The sequence below is a fragment of the Sciurus vulgaris genome (assembly GCF_902686455.1).
Source record: "Sciurus vulgaris genome assembly, chromosome: 9".
In the NCBI taxonomy this organism is placed as follows: domain Eukaryota; kingdom Metazoa; phylum Chordata; class Mammalia; order Rodentia; family Sciuridae; genus Sciurus; species Sciurus vulgaris.
The window spans coordinates 29,196,785-29,209,747 of record NC_136469.1 but is presented as its reverse complement, the minus strand read 5'-3'; the positions used below and the strand labels follow the sequence as shown (position 1 = coordinate 29,209,747).

At 41.3% G+C, this 12,963-nt stretch overlaps 1 protein-coding gene across 1 annotated transcript in view; it reads left to right on the top strand.

Annotated features, from left to right (window-relative positions):
• SH3D19 (SH3 domain containing 19) overlaps window positions 1–12,963 on the top strand; it is a 186,874-nt gene that overhangs the window by 78,874 nt on the left and 95,037 nt on the right.

Here is a 12,963-nt window from a genome sequence, read left to right as displayed (position 1 = left end):
ATGAAACATTTTTCATGGGTGATAACTGGTGGGCTTCAGGTGATTGAAGAAAAGGTTAGAAACTACTGCTCTAGAGCAAGTGTGTTTCTAATGTGGTTTCTGTTCTGTTTTCAATACTGAATTGAGGGAGTGGTTGTATGGTGGTCAGAGGCAAGTGGGGCCATCTGCTTAAATGCTTCTGCAAAAAATAAAAAATATATATATTCTAAGGTATAGGGATTATTTTCAACACACTTTAATTCTAACTTTCATCTCTTAATTTCATATGGATTATCACTGAACTGCCACCTTCCTATCATCAGGTACTTTTATCTATACCGAGCTCATGAATTCAGTGTTAGCATCATAAGATTATTGATAACACTAGGGAGCTCTCCTCCCAGCTTAGACATCTTCTCATAAGATGCCCAAGTCAAACCCTTCTTTGTCTCTTAGGAATTTGTGAGAGAATGTTTGTGGAAATGAAGAAAATCTCAGAGGGAGTGGGAAGAAGCTGGGACCCTGGAGTCAGTCTCAGCAGCATGCTCTTTGACACTGAAGTAGAAGTGTGGCGGTGGCGAGTCGCCTTTCTGCACTTTCACCCTGGGGCTCATTAAGTGAGTGGGGCCTCCAGCCTCCTGATGTAATGGGAAGTTCGGGACCTTGGGGTTTGTTTTAGTCAGCTTTTTTTCTGCTGCGACTGAATGATCTGACCGGCCCAATTATAGAGGAGGAAAGGTTTATATGAGGGCTCATGGTTTCAGAGGTCTTATTCTGTACAAGGCCAGCTCCATTCCTCAGGGCTCGTCGAGGTGGGCAGAGCATTATGGCCGAACAGTGTGGCAGAGGGGAGCTGCTCGCATCATCAGGAACCAAAGAGAGAGTCCACTCTCCAGATACAAAATATATACCCCAAAGCCAGGCCCCAATTCCCGCTACCTCCAGCCACTCCCTACCACTTCAATTAACCCCATCAGGGATTAATTCACTGGTTGGATTAAGACTCTTATAATCAATCTTTTCTCCTCTGAACCTTTCTGCATTGTCTCATATGTGAGCTTTTGGGGGACACCTCACATCCAAACCATAACAGGGTTCTTCAGATGCAAGTTCAAAAACTCATGCTCCTGGCTGGGTGCAAGGGTGCACACCTGTAAGCTCAGCTACTCAGGATGCTGAGGCAGGAGGATGGCAGGTTCTGGGCCAGTCTGGATAACTTAGCAAGACCCTGTTTCAACATTAAAAGAGCTGGGGATGTAACTTAGTGGTAGAGCACACCGAGGTTCAATCCCCATTATGGGGTGGAGTCGTATTCCTTTTTATTTAGGTAACTTCTCTGATACTTGACTTTCTCATCAGTAAAATGGAAAAGACCTACATCATGAGACTCATGAGAAAGTTAGTTCTGACTGTTAGGAAGACTCTGACATGATAAGACATCGATGAACAGTAGCCATCATTGGAAGCAGATAACTAAGTTTTCAATTCATCCAACCTGGGAGCCACAAAAGTGAATCCTTCCATAGTTTCCTGTACTTTTTCTTTTTTTTAAGTTGTAGATGGACACAATACTTTATTTCATTTATGTATTTTTATGTGGGACTGAGGATCGCACCCAGTGCCTCACACGTGCTAGGCAAGTGCTCTGCCGCTGAGCCCAGCCCCAGCCCTCCTGTGCTTCTTCATGGTGAGTGCGTTGCTCCTCTCTTTAAACAGTACGTTTTTCATGAGATCGGGGTATGTTTTTGCTCATTCTGCAGTCCTTTGTTTTGAGAGGAGAGGATTATCACTGTGATGCCCAGACTGGTCTCAAACCCCTGAGCTCAAGTGCTCCTCCAGCCTCTGCCTCCTGAATGCTGGAATTTCAGGTGCAGGCCAGCGCACCTGGCTCCTAATTGTGCAGTACTGAAGTAACACTTCAAAAGGCTTTCTGAAGCCTTTGTGTAGTGCACACAGTCTTCTCTGTGAATTAATAACACCCCATGACACAAACAGGAAAGAAACAAAAGCAACCCAAAAGCTTTTTAGTTCAGCTGGTTTCCAGTTTGGAGAGGTGTGGAGAGGACTCAGGACCAGTATATTCAACAACAGACACTTGTGTTGTATCTACTCTTTGTAAGGTACCAGGCAATGCAAGCCTATGAAGGTTCTAAAACAGCTTATGATAGTGGGCTCCAGAATGTAAAGAGAATTATAATGTGACAAGTGCCAGTAGTTGCTAAGCACTGAATGTATGGGGACAGGCATTATTTCTGCCTGTGGGAGATCTGATAAGGCTTCCCAACAAAGGTGGTAGGTGTCGTTTTGCACTCAACAATTCTGAGTCTTTAGAATTATGCAAAATCAGGACTGGTTGGGGTGGCATGCCTGTAATCCCTGCAACTCAGAGGCTGAGTCAGGAGGATGGCAAATTCGAGGCCAGCCTCAGCAACTTGATGAGACCCTAAGCAACACAGTGAAATCCTATAAAAATAAAAAATAAAAATAAAAAAGGGCTGAGATGTGGCTCAGAGGTGGAGGGCCCTTGGGTTCAATACCCCAGTACCACAAAAAAAAAAGAAAGAAGAAGAAAGAAAGAAAAGAAAATCGTAACTCAGAACTGAACATTTACTGGAGAGACATTTACACAGTGAAGAATGCAGTGAGACAGTTGGGCTTTCTGCCTGTTTGTCTCTGTGTTCTTTTGAAGGTGGTTGTGTGGTGGTAAGCTAATGAAGCAGAGAGGAAGGACGGCTTAAGCGTGCAAGAAGCCACGTGTTGCACAGACACTGTATTCCCTATCCCTCGGTAAGGTGGTTTGGCAAGGCCCAGATGTCCCTTTACCTTTCCATGATTAAAAGAAAAATATGTTTCCATCAGTCTGTATTGGAGATCAAGACTGCCCCACTGTGGAGGAAAATCTCAGTTTAAAGATCCAGATCAGAAAAACCGTGGGATTTTTGGCAGGTTCTTAACCAGAGGCAGGTGCCTGTGTTTGGAATGATAGTCTTCCCTGTGTTTCTGGCTTCTCTGCAGGTGAAGGAGTCTCAGCCACAGTGGTTTCTGATACTTGTTCATTTCTGCAGAGTCAGCTGTGCAAAGGCAGAACTGTTATGAGATCTGTGTCTTAATCAGAACTAAGGAAGAGGAGACTTACAGATCTTTGGCCTTTACCTTCTCTCTCTTTGTGGTACTAGGGATTGAATCTAGCCCCTTAGGCATACTAGGCAAGCGTTCTACCACTGAGCTACATCCCCAGCTTGTCTTTTGCCCTTTAAAGAAAAAAAAAAAAATCTATTTTCACCCTAACAGCTGCAAAAGCAAACTGTGGTTAGAGAGGTTGTCCATCCTTTGGCACCTGAAATAACAATGTTAATTTTTGTTTTCTGGATTCTTATGAAAGAAATTCATATTATTCTGAAGTATGGTTTTCGTAATCGTAATATTTGTATTTGATCTATTTAGTTCCTTTATACCACTCACTGTCCTACTCAGGAAATTCATTTGGGGGTTCTTAAGCCTTAAAAATGACTGAGGGATTATTACCCTGGGGATGAACTAGCAATAGGGAAAGGTCTCAGGGCTATAGAGAATGAGAGGATGGAGATCTCAAGTTGACAGCTTTTCCTCCTACAGAACAGGATCTGTCTTTTAGTTCTCTTCAGTCTTCTGCTTGCTTTGGGGGCTTATTTACCACTTCTGCCAGTTGTAAAATGAAAGGTGGATTTATTAATTTTTCATAATAGCCAGTGGCTACAAAGAACTGGAAAGGAAAGAAGGAGAAGGAGGCTAGAACCATTTAGTACGGGAGGGCTTAGGAATTATTTTATTAGTACATTCCTATCCTATCCTCTTGACCAGTAATAAGGAAAGAAAAAAATCCACAGATTTAAAAAGTCCATGATGGCCAAAGTATAAATGACCTTTTAGCTAATTCTGCCTGCAGTATTATGAACTTTGTGAGTATCCTGATATTCTCATCATAGTGAATGTTTTATTGAGCAACTATTATAGTTAGCAAAGGTACTATGCTTTATGTACATTTGTTCGTATAATCTTCAGTTAGATGAGATGGGTACTTATCCCTCCTTTACAGATGTGGATACTGAGGCCTACAGAAATAAAATATTTTTACTGAGGTCATTCAGAGAATAAATTGTGAATTATGCACTCAAGCTTGTTGACTTAGAGTTTCTGCTTTTAAAGTCTACCAGGGAACTGGAGGTGTAGCTGAGTGTGGAGTGCTTGTCCTGCATGTTTGAGATACTGGGTTTGATCCCATGTATCTCCATAAACACAAAACAGAGTATACACACACAATCCAGAGCCAGGTATGGTATGGTGGTGCTCACCTGTAATCCCAGCTACTTGGGAGTGGGAGACTAATGTGGGAGGATCATTTGAGACCAGGTGGCCAGCCTGGGCAACATTAGTAAGACTCTATCTCAAAAAAAAAAAAAAAAAAAAAAAAAAAAAAATACTACCTAGATTGTCATCTTGGAATATGTCTTATCTTCCCAGTGTGGGCACCACCCAGTATAAGATACCTGGAGGCACTCACACCTTTGTGGAACCTGACATTGTTAAGAGACACAAATTTACCTAAACAATGTAAAATCAAAGATAAGTGGTGAGATTAAAGAAAGAACACATTCAATAAGATCTGACAAGATCAGGTTTGCATCTGATAGGATCTGGTCATTTATCACTACTTCCCGCTCGCTTTTGCACTTGCCCTGTGCCAGGTGATGTCCAGTTCCCTTGAGAAGTGCCAGCTCTGTCAGGCATGATGTTGCAGGTGGAAATGGCCAAGACCCAGCTTTGGGTAGGTGACCTTGGTTTCCTTGGGAAGTGATGGTGGCGATGAGAGAACATCGTTGATGCTCAGGTGCCAGATACCAAGTCCAACTGGGTAAGAGCTGTTTCTTCCTCGAGTTAGTTTGGGCAATGCTGTGTCAAACAAAGTCAAGTGCATTTTTTAAATTGCCGGATTTCTCGGCACTGCTGAGATCCTAGTGTGTGTTGTGACTCTCAGGAAATTATTATAATTTCAGAAACACTGAAAGCAATCCCTGTTATTGGGTCACCTTCTCAGTCCTCCTTTCTTGTAGCGTATCTTATTCCAGATAAAATTTATGATTCCTTAAGAAAAACCTTCAGGAGGGGCCTAAGAATTTTAATTTGGGCCTGATAGTTTTCATTTGGCAATTAGAGGATATTTATTTTTAACCAAAAGGTCTTTTTGTTCATGCTTAAGTCACAAGTTTTGCTTGCTAAGACAGAGATTTTTTTATAACAAAAAGGGGTATGAAAGTAATTATTAAGGTAAGAGCTTGAGGTGGCGGGAGCCAGAAGGGGTGCTGACACCCTGTCACAGGGCCAGCTTCCGTTTCTTCCCCCTCCCTCCCTTGCTTCCTGGGACCAAGCAGCTCTGATGAAATGTCTGTCTTCTTGAAGTTTCTACAAAACCAGGTGAGCAGGGTACAGTACCCATGGCAGCTCTGATGTTTCATCTCTGAAACTACTGACATCATAAAGCTCCAATCCTAAAAAGCCCCAGATTCAATAGACAGTTGAATTCGACAATCGAAATGATTCAGTTGAAACATTTCAAAGAAGAATTATTAAAAAGAAATAACACCTGGCCACCAAATAGCTGGTTATCTTCCTATTCATATGTGCTATAATTTTTTTTTCCAATGTGTGGTTTGGTTTCATAATGGCTACTTTGAGACAGAAGAATAGACTAAATGTGGATTGTTTTAGGACAAAGGTGACTCTTAAATCACTATTATGTTTATAAAAAGCAAAAAAATGCGTGAGAATTCTGAGGGAGACATACTTTTCAGCATTATCAGCTCTGTCAGCAAACCAGCCATAGCATAAAAGATGCTGGGCAGAAAATGAAATGGGAGGGCATTGGACATGACCACCATCAGCAGACATCTACAGGCTGACCATGAAGCGGCGGCTGTGAGCGTCCTGGCCTTCGCCAGACACGCTGCATAGAGTCAGGGAGCAGACGCAGTCTGGAACCTTAGCCAGCAGTGCATGCTGCCCTGTGCCAAGGGTCGAGGAGTGGCGTGGACCCACTCTGACCTCTGGCCTCCACAGCTGTGAGATAACAACGTTTTGTTGTTTTTAAGCCACAAAGGAACTGATACAAGGATGTCGAAGAAAGAGAAAGAAGAATTGGGGTCAGCTCCATGCAGAAAGTGGTTCTTTTTTTTTTTTTTTTTTTTCTTTTACTAGAAATATTTGGTTCTTTTTAATCAGTTATTGGTGGTATAATAAAATTCAAACACTTAATAATTCATTGAAGGATAATCTACAGCACAATATGCTAAGCTTAATTGTCAAAATAACACTTTTTTATTTTCAGGAAAGGAGAAATGAAAACATGATCAAAATTAGGGCCAACAATTTAGGTTCATTTAAACACTTGTAGATGATTTTGTACGTGTATGTATAGGCATCATGTTGAAAAATCAGTCCACTAGACTTAGAAATAATGGTATGTAAAAAAAATACATTTCAGTTAATGTCTGAAACGCAAGAAAAATGCCCACCAAATATCACAACATACCTATTTTTTTTTAACATTAAGATTGTTGTTCGGGGGGAACATTTAAATAAATGCTCAATGTATTAAATAATTTATAAAGAGAAATAAATAGCAGATGGGTCTTGAGCCAGGTATTAAGTGTAAGAAAAGTCAGCTGGGCACAATGGCACATACCTGTGGTCCCAGCTACTCCTGCGGCTGAGGGAGGAAGATGGCTTGAGATGAGGAATTCAAGGCCAGCCTGGGCACCATAGCGAGACCCCATCTCAGAACAACGACAAACGTAATAAGAGTAGCAGTAACAATTAGAATTGAGGTTCTAGGTACTGAACTAAGCTTTTTATACCCTTTTAATTCATCTACCCTCAGGAAAACTCTGCGAAGACAGTGTTCTTCCCCCAGGGTGTAGGCAAAACACACCTGAGTCTTGGGTCACCCCAGTCAGTGGCCAGCTGCCTTTTAACAGGGGTTATGGGGCACTTGCAGGACACAGGTCACATGCAGATGGTGTCACTGGCATTGCCTCAGTTACCCCCCTAGGATTTGCAGCAGGTCGTGATTCGTAGTTCTCTGAGGCCTGGGTTTATCTGGCCAGCAGTATGGCTGGGTTAGAAGAGAAGAGATGGGAGCCAGGAAGTCCAGTCAGGACAGGACAGATGAAATAAGAACCCAAGATGAGGGTCAAAACAATGGGCAAGGGAAGGAGGAGACATTCCGTAGACAGGCCGCTGCTTTGTTGGAACATAAATCCTGCACTGAGAAAACCCCTTTCCTCCCCCCACCTCCCTGTGATGAGGAGTGCATTTCAGTGGTCAGTCACCTTACTAAGGATCAGAATGAATGAAAGATGTCAGCATCCAGAGTGGAGTGGTCTGAGCTTTTCCACCTGCCCGCAGAAACCAGGAAGCAGCCACGGAGACAGTTTCATAATGGCCTGGTTTCCTCCTACAGTGGCTGTTCGCAAAGATCCTCTTTAAATTCTTGACTTTTTCAACCAAGAGAGCAGGAACTTTCTTATGTAAGTTCAACAGTGTGGACAACAAGAAGTACATACTTTCTGAAAAGCTACCATTTAAAAGAGCATCAGTACCAGGCGCGGTGGCACATACCTCTCATCCCAGCAGCTTGGGAGGCTGAAGCAGGAGGATCACAAGTTCAAGGCCAGCCTCAGCAACTTAGTGAGACTCTGTGTCCAAGGGAAAAGAGGAGACTGGGGTATAACTCAGTGTTTAAGCACCCCTGAGTTCAATGCTCTGTACTGTGCCCCCCCTCAAAAAAACAAAAACAAAAACAGTAGTCACTGTGGAAATCTTAAGTAAATAAAAGTCAGTTCTGAGACACCCAAACAAGGGTGGTCAAATGGAATTAGAAAGGGGAGGTGAATAGGTAATTAGTGTCAGGAATGTTTGTGCGATGAGCATTAGCTTCTTTTTATTTATATATATTTATATATATAATTTTTATATATATATCATTTATATGTTTAATGTACATATATATACATTTTTTCAGTTTAAATGGTTCTAAATAAAAGAACCATTTAAAATTTGTAGAAAAGTCTTCGAAACTCTGATGTCAACATGTAAAATTCCACCCACGTTCTACCTGTAGAGAAGCAGTGCTGCTGTCTTTAAGTAGCCATCAAAGTAAGACTCGTGTGCCCTGAATATCTTGTGTCATCTAATGGATGGGTTCATTTATTTAATCTCTGTATCATAGGTAAACAGGTAAATGACATTGTTGTAAATACAGATGTGTGTTGCCTAATGATTCTAAGTAGAAGGAATATACTCTAAAATAATAATGAAGTGTAGTAAACACATAAACCACTAGTAGTCTGGTCATCTATTATCAATATTGTGCTGTACATAATTGTATGTGCTATACTTTTATGAGTGACAGCACAGGAGGTTTGTTTACACCAGCGTCAGCACAAACACATGGGTAATGTATTATACTATGATGACGTTGTGAAGGGTACAATGTCACCAGGCAATAGGATCCATTAAAATCTTATGGGACCACCATCATGTATGTGGTCCATCATTGACCAAAATGCCCCTATGTGCACATGACTAATTCTATTTCAGACTTTATGGAATTTTAAGTAGTACAAAATAGATAGGATTGGTCCATATTTTATTTATTTATTTTTTGTGTGAGACAGTGCCATTTATTATCACACAGAGTTAGAGACCAAGGCCACAGTGCTGTCAAACACCCCCCAACCTGTTATAAAAAACAACAGAATAAGACAAAATACCATGGCTCAGGCTGAACCGTGAGCAAAGAGTGGCTCCAACAAAAATAAGACAAACACAAGACACAACATCTCTGCACGTTGATATAAAAATTGCCATGTCCCACGGGTAAGGATTAAACCTAGAGCCTCATACATGCTAGGCAAACACTCTACCACTGAGCTACATTCCCAGCCCTTTTTATTTTGTTTTGAGACATGGTCTTGCTAAGTTGCCCTGGCTGGCCTCAAATTTGTGATCCTCCTGCCTCAGCCTCCCAAGTGGCTAGAGCATACCACTGTGCCAGGCTGGGCCATCTTTGAAAAATAACATAATAGGCCAGTCATGGCAGCACATCTGTAGTCCCAACTATCAGGAGGCCCAGGCAGAGGATCATCTGGGAACAACCAAGTCAATCTAGGGGGACCCTAAGAAAATCATCTGTATAATACCAAACTGGAACTCATCAGTGATGCTTGTGAGTATGCTACAGAATCTTCATGAATTCTACTCTTCCTAAATTAGAGAGGTCTTGCTACTCTAACATGAGGTAGAGGACAGATTCCCTTTACATTACCTCCTCCCCTCTGGTGGGTGCACCTTTGTTCATTTATGGAGACTGAGTCTTCCTCCTGTTTCAAAGAGGAAGACCTCGCACTGCTGACTTACTTAGTGAAGTCAGTCCCTACCCAATGAGGTTTGACTTCTCTTCAGTCAAGTAATCAAAGCCAAATCATCAAAGCCTGAATTCTTACAACAGATTCTAATAAATTCCAAGTTGGCTATTCTTCTTAGTTTTAATCAGAGTAAAAGATGACATTTGCATTTTTGTCATCTCTGTTTCAAAGTATGTGTCATATTACTAGATTCAGATCCTGAATCAGTGCGATCTTTTTAGCCTTTGCCAAAAAGTTGTCCCTACCAGAGCAGGGACTGTGTCTGCATAAGCACTGTGATGCCCAAGTACACAGTGTGCCACACATATCTAGATCACTTAGGACTCGAAGTTACCATGAAGGTGTGGATAATCTGGGGTGCGTGCCTTCTCTGACCTGCAGCAGTTCCCCACCCCTCCCCTAGAGATGCTTCAGTCACCTGGCTCTCCGTGGGTCCCTCCACTTCAGCCCTCCTGCCGTCTTCCTGCATTTGTACACACACAGCCCTCAACAGACCTTGTGCCAGCTCGGCTTTGTTTTTGTCTTTGTGCTCACAGGATATTCTTCCACTTCCTCAATTAGCTTTACTAACCAAGAGGCAGGGATGAGTGAGGTGGGGAACACGCGGTGTTTGTGGCTGTGTGTGTGCGTGCTTGTGTGACATCCAAAACCAGCAACCCTCCCCTGGTCCTCCAGCCGCCTGCCCTCACCTTGAGAATCACTGCTGGTGACCAAACCTATCAGGCTTACCTGGTGGGTCCCCAGAGTTGGTACAGTGTGTGCAGTATTTGGCAGGTAAACTTTAAAGTTAAGGCATTTTATTTTAATTTTCTTCTTCTTCTTCTATTATTATTATTTTTTATTACTATTATTGGTCCTGGGGATTGAGTCTAGAACTGTCTAACCACTGAGCCACATCCCCAACCCTTTTTATATTTTATCTAGAGACAGGGTCTTGCTAAGGGTCTTGCTAAGTTGCTTAGGGCCTTGCTAAGTTGCTGAGGCTGGCTTTGAACTGGCGATCCTTCCGCCTCAGACTCCTGAGCTACTCAGATTACAGGTGTGCGTCACCACACCCAGCTAAGACATTTTATTTAAAAAATTTTTCATGCAAATGGTGTCCTCTAAATTTATTAAAGTAATAAATTACTTTAATCTAGTAATTTATTCATATCTGAATATGCAAAAGTTCAGAAAGCCTCCGCAAGTTTATTCTCTCCTAATTATTTAAAAATTAAAAACTAAAAAAAAATATGGAGGGAATGTTGCTAAAGATTATTTCATTTGAAATTTTAAAAAAAAAATTCTTACTCTTTGAGCCCAGTGTATAGCCAAAATGAAATTTCCATGTTTGCTATTGATCTGTTCTCATTTTTCTTAAGGGGATTTTATCCAGATGTTTTGTTATTGTTGGCAGAAAAGCAAAGCCTGGATCTGCCCTCTGTGATTTGTTTTGTGCAGTCTTGGCTTTTGGACCAAAATACTAATCGCTCATTTTTGCCATAAATTTTGCCTTCCCACTAATGTATTTCTTGAGAATTGCACAATATTCTTGGCTACTGTGAAAAATTACTTTGCTTCCTATGTAAGTATATAAAATATAAATATTTTTAAAGTGTAAGTATATAAAGCACACAGAGAAGCAACATACATACTTACGTATATTCAAGCTAAAAGACGACTGTGTGACAAAATGTGCTATCCAGTTATTTTTAAAGTTTGAGAAAAAAAAAAATCCTCCATCCAAGAACCTTTGTTCCAATGATGGGGAATGGAAAATATCTAAGTAGTGTATAATGTCCACTTACCCTCAAATTATCAACTCTTCATGCTCCCAGGAGTAACATTTTTTAGACATTGCGTGTGCTTATTTACATAGCAATCTAATACAACACTAAGACTGGATTTACAGGACAATGTTTAAAATGTCCTCCAACAGCTCATCAAGTTCTTTTCTTGGATTTTATTCACTGGTTCAAGAGAGAAGTACTGTGGGAAGGCATTTGGATTTTCTTAGAGCAGAGAGTATGAAAATGAGTGTAGAATTTCCTGTTTCAACCAAGAATGGAGGAGGGCTGGGAGCTGTTTGCTTCCCGAGTGGCTACATTCCAGCTGTGCAGACTGGTCATAGCACATCTGCCAATCAGAATGGGCCCGGAGGGAAGCCCTTGGATGCTGGGGCTTGTTGACACGCATCACATCGTGACTCTGTTTCTCCTCCTCTCTGGTGTGTTACACCACTATGGAGACTGGTGGGGGATTTGCCATTTACTAAATAAACTACAAAACCAGGGTCACAGCCACAGCAAATGACATCCCAGGCAGTTTTAGCTCATCTTTAGCCACAGGTAAGAGTTGTTGCTTTGTTATTTGCGGGTAACTACTCTCTATCCAGTTTCCAGTTTTACTTCTGTTAGCAAAACTAAATAAAAGCTAGAGAGGAATGGTTTTTAGAGATGACTGAAGTCCACCTCAGTATGACTGTGACTTTAACACTCAACAAGTGAAAAACGTGATATTTGAATTTAAGGAAGGGGCCCAACCAAATGAAATTAAAAGTTTTCTATGGTACGGTAATACTAAATCAGTGTGAAGAAATCAGAATAGGAAACATGAACGTTGTACGCTTGGGGAGCACTGTATCTAAACACATGTGTTCTACTGTGGTTCCAAAAACTGGTTTAATGTGTACTCATGCCTGGGCTTAAAATTTTTTCTTCTTTATTTGAATCCATTCAGAAAGAACTGGTACATAGATCTAACTTTGAAAATCCAAGAAGTCTTCCATCTCTCTAGAAGTTTTAGAGTATGTTTACGTTGTCTTCTTGCTGCCCCACCAGCAATGAAGATAAGGGGAAAATAACAGTTACTGACTCATCTTTACTTTGCTATTCAATTGGTATTTTTTAACATCAGTTCAGAAGATATTATCGGAACCTATATTGATAATATTCCATAAGATTTTTTTAAAAAGAAATTGAACAGAACTCTGTCATCATTTGTATATTACTTTGTCAGTTTTTCCATCCCACTGAGACTTCGTTTGTGTTTTATTTTTAAGCATGTTCTAGGGAAGAAGCAGTTTCTCAGACTCAAAAACAGACGGCTCGTAGGTTTTGTTGTTGTTTCTTTTGAATGTGATTATCTTTGGGTTGATTAATGTCACTAATGGCACTTTGTAGCAGTCTAGAGAAACACTTTTGAAAACTTCAAGCAGCTGTGTCCTTACTTCTTATCCTGAAGTGGAATTTCTCACCTTTGGAGTAAGATAATTATTGGGGGGATTGTCCTGTGCATTGTAGGACACAGTAACAGTGTCTCTGGTCTCTACTCACTCGAGCTCCCTCCTCCCCAATGTGACAACCAAAAAAATGTTTACAGATAGCACATTATACCTAAGTACTGGTGCAACGTGGAAATCAACTTCTGAGATGCTCTGGATGGGAGAGAGTTAAGGATGAGACTGCTGGGCTCCGTGTATTTGCAGATGTTGTAGCTGATGGCTCATTTTCCCCTCCCCATTCTGTTAGAAGCTTCTGCCAAC